The following is a 4,876-nucleotide window of genomic DNA, read 5'->3' as shown; positions in this document are numbered from 1 at the left end:
AATCAACGAACCGACTTCAGTTCTGAAATCGTTGACACGAGGTCTTCGATTTGAGATACATCACAAGCTTCGGGATCAAAGAAATAGCCAGATTATATATATACTCGATTATCAGGTACGTGTTGACGTATGAGCATATGTTGTTATTGTTTAGTATTGATGAATACTATTGCGTTGAACGATGATAAATCACTGGTATTGGGTGATTTGATATTATATCTGTTGTTATTTATTATCGTTGATATTGTTGGTTGTTGTTTGTTGGGAGACGTCACGTTGATGTTGTTCGTTCGACGATATCGCTGTCGCCGGTGTTGGGGTGCGACGTATCGTCGATATTATTCGTTCAACGATATTGCTGTCACCGGAGTAGGGGTACGACGTATCGTTGATGTTATTCGTTCGACGATATTGCTGTCGCCGGTGTTGGGGTGCGACGTATCGTCGATGTTGTTGTTGCAGTAGTATGGGAGTGATGACGTTGATATCGTTGGTGGTTTGATTGTCCAGAGACAGCAAAGGGAGTATTTCTGTTATCATTCCAGTTATATTTTATATTGTTGATAATATAACTGTTATGTATTACGATGATGATTGTTGTGTATGCTCACCCTTTGGGGGCCGTTTCTGTTGGACAGGTTACAGGACTCTGCTGTGAGACAGAATAGTGGTGAAGGACTAGGTGTGTCTAGTCAAACAGTCCTGTAGTTGATAGTAGATAGAGACATTATAGTTTATTGTCTTATTTGAGTTGTATGTGTGTATTTATTATATTGTTTCTGCTACACTGATGTAAATAGTGTGGTGATTGCACTATTTTGTCGTATATGCATTATATTATTACGTCGTTGAAAAGAAAATTTTTATGCATATGACGTCACATGTTGTATGATTACGTGGCGAGGTTTAGGGCGCCACATTTGGTGGTATCAGAGAATATGTTAGATGTCTGGGATGGTTAGAAGTTGGGTTTGTGATGAGGGAATTGGATGGCGATATTATTTGCGTGTATCTGTGCATTTGACTTGTTTTTGATGATTTCTTGGTATGATTGATTGTTCTTTAGTTGCGTGTGCTTTCGTGCGAAAGGTGTGATGATGATTACTGGATTGTAATTGTTAAATGTTATTATTAACAATTTGATTTCCAGTTATGGCAGCTAGAGAACAGGTACATCCACGCGAGGAAACGGACGAGGCTGCCAGTGGGTTTGGGCAGATGAATCCATTGCCACCTCCTCCTATGGGTCAAGCACCTGCAGATCAGCCTTTATTGCCTGGTGAGTTGACGTTGGCACAGTTCAGCAGTTATCTTCCGTCGAGATTTGATAGCTCTGAGACTGGCGAACGAGCAGAGGAGTGGATTGAGAGGATAGAGCAGATATTTGTGACTGCACCGTGTGCTAGATCTGCTTGGTTACGATTGGCTACATTTCAGCTTTCGCGGAATGTATTATTATGGTGGCAGACGACTGAGGTCGGATTGAGAGCTCAGGGCTGTACTGTTGATTGGGATGTGTTTCGATCTCGTTTTCTTGATAAATATTTTTCTATAGCAGCCAGGCAACAGACAGAGAAAGAATTTGAAGATTTGAGACATGGTAGTATGTCTGTTGCTGAGTATGAGACTAGATATTCTGCATTGCTGAAATATGTGTCACACGTTGCTACGAATGTTCGTGCTAAGATGAGACACTTCTTGAAAGGGTTGAAGTTAGAGTTATTTGATCGTGTGCAATCAAATAACCCGGTATCATTTGAGGATGCAGTGACAAGGGCTGAGATGGCTGAGTTGGTGATGCAGGAGTATGGGGCTCAGGGACGATTATCAGAGCCGACTAGGGAGTCATTGCGACCACATGGACAGTCTTTTAAATATCAGAAGGGTTCATCTTCTTCAGCAGCATCATCTGGGAAGCGCCGATTCGATTCACGACATGTTGAGAGTAGTGGGAGCAGTTCTCAGTCTGTTCAGGGGCAGAGAGGGGAGTCCAGAGCAGTGAGGTGTTTTCGTTGTGGGGGACCTCACCTGATCAGACAGTGCACACAGACCGAGATCACCTGTTTCGAGTGTGGCGGTGTTGGCCATATAGCGAGACAGTGTCCTAGCCGTGAGGGACAGCGAGAGCCCAGGAGTGATAGAGGTAGATACTCAGAGAGAGGAGGACGACAGCCTCAGCAGTTTACACCACGACCTTCTGGAGGACAGCCACGTAGGCAGGGAGCTGGTCCGCCTCAGGCACATGTGTATGCTTTGACACGAGAGCAGGCAGAGGAGGCACGAGAGGAGATGATAGCGGGTAAGTGTTATTTATGTTCTTATACTGCTTATATTCTTGTTGATACAGGTGCCTCGCATACATTCATATCGAAGAGGTTTGTGGTTGAGCATCATAAGCGCTCGTCTCCATTGTCTATGCCTCTTTCTGTTTCGACACCCTCTGGAGTTGATATATCAGTTGTATCGATGATATCAGATGGTATTATTTCTTATGAGGGCTATGAGTTGAGATCTGATATGATTATTCTAGAGATCACTGATTTTGATTGTATTGTGGGAATTAATGTGCTGAGGAGATATTGTGCGACTGTTGATTGTTATCAGCGAGTAGTATATTTTTACACAGATGAGAAAGAGCGTTGGACATTTTATGGGAAGGGTTCTCGTCCCCGTGTTCCGTTGGTATCTGTTATCCGGATGTCTCGATTATTGGAGCATGGCCATGAGGGTTATCTTATTTATGTTGTAGATGTGACAGAGAAGAAGAAGGAGCTGGGAATAGAGGAGATACCTGTAGTTGCTGAGTTTGCTGATGTATTTCCTGATGAGATTCCAGGCTTCCCACAGTCCGTGAGGTGGAGTTTGGGATTGAGTTGATGCCAGGTACTTCCCCTATTTCTTGTGCTCCTTACAGAATGGCACCAGCAGAGTTGAGAGAGTTGAAAGCCCAGTTACAGGACTTGCTGGACAAGGGATACATTCGCCCTAGTGTATCGCCTTGGGATGCACCGGTCTTATTTGTAAGAAAAAAATATGGAACGATGCGGCTTTGTATTGACTGTCGACAGCTGAATAAGGTAACGATTAAGAATAAATATCCTCTCCCTCGTATTGATGATTTGTTTGATCAGTTGCAGGGAACCTCAGTATATTCGAAGATTGATTTGAGGTCAGGATATCATCAGATACGAGTTAGAGACGAGGATATTCAAAAGACAGCATTCAGGACCAGATATGGGCATTATGAGTTTTTAGTTATGCCGTTTGGGTTGACGAATGCTCCAGCTGTGTTTATGAGTTTGATGAATAGGGTATTTCAGTCTTATCTCGATCGGTTTGTTATTGTGTTTATTGATGATATATTGATATATTCCAGGAGTGAAGCTTAGCATGTTGGGCATTTAAGTTCAGTATTACAGGTACTGCGAGATAGACAGTTGTATGCCAAACTCAGTAAGTGTGAGTTTTGGTTAGATCGAGTAGTCTTCTTGGGTCATGTTATATCGAGAGATGGGATTTCTGTTGATCCAACGAAGGTCGAAGCCGTGTTACAGTGGTCTGCACCTACATCTGTACCAGAGATCCGTAGTTTCTTGGGTTTAGCAGGTTATTATCGTCGATTTATCAAGGGATTTTCAAAGATTGCTAGACCTTTGACACAGTTGACTCAGAAAGGTGTGCGATTTCAGTGGTCTGAAGCATGTGAGAAGAGTTTTCAGGAGTTGAAGCACCGACTGACGACCGCACCGGTGTTATCAATCCCAACAGAAAATGAAAGGTTTGTTGTTTATACTGATGCATCACTACATGGTTTGGGATGTGTTTTGATGCAGGATCGACATGTTGTGGCATATGCCTCGAGACAGCTGAAACCACACGAAACTAGGTACCCTGTGCATGATTTGGAGTTAGCAGCCATTATCTTTTCCTTGAAGATATGGCGACACTATTTATATGGTACATCGTTTACGATTTATACGGATCATAAGAGTTTGAGATTTTTGTTTACTCAGACAGAGTTGAATATGAGGCAGAGACGGTGGTTAGATTTGTTGAAAGATTATGATTGTGAAATTGAATATCATCCTGGTCGAGCTAATCTTACTGCTGATGCATTGAGTCGTAAAGTTAGTTGTACTGCAGAGGATATGAGTCGTTTATCGGCTATGATGATGTCTTGTTGTTCCTTGGGATATTATTTTGATATCTCGACGACTCCTATCCAGGTATCGACCTTATTTGCTGAACCTGATATATATGGTTGTATTCGTGAGGCACAAATGACAGATGAGAGAGTTCAGCGATGGAAGGAGTTGATTTCTCAGAAACAAGATACTCGGTTTAGAGTTGCTGATGATGGCAGTTTGAGGATGAATGATAGATGGGTAGTTCCTGATACTTCGAAGTTGCGCCAGGGCCTGTTGCGGCGTGCACATTGTAGTCGATATTCTATCCACCCTGGTGGCAAGAAGATGTATAAGGATTTACGCTCTCAGTTTTGGTGGAAGGGAATGAAACGTGATGTGATTGATTTTGTACGTCGATGTCTCAATTGTCAACAGATCAAAGCTGAGAGGAGAAGGCCAGGAGGTGAATTGAGGAGTTTAGAAGTACCGACTTGAAAATGGAAGCACATATCGATGGATTTTGTGACTCATTTGCCAAGAAGCAATGGGACTATTGATGCTATTTGGGTGATTGTTGATCGATTGACGAAAGTTGCACATTTTATACCCTATAGCATGAATAGTACATATTTGACGATGGCACAGTTGTATAGACGAGAGATCGTACGGTTGCATGGGATTCCAGTGTCTATTATATCTGATAGAGATCCTCGATTTACTTCTCATTTTTGGGAAGGATTGCAGACTGC

This window comes from Primulina huaijiensis, chromosome 5 (assembly GCF_012295235.1).
Source record: "Primulina huaijiensis isolate GDHJ02 chromosome 5, ASM1229523v2, whole genome shotgun sequence".
NCBI classification, from domain to species: domain Eukaryota; kingdom Viridiplantae; phylum Streptophyta; class Magnoliopsida; order Lamiales; family Gesneriaceae; genus Primulina; species Primulina huaijiensis.
Note: the sequence above shows the minus strand (reverse complement) of the source record.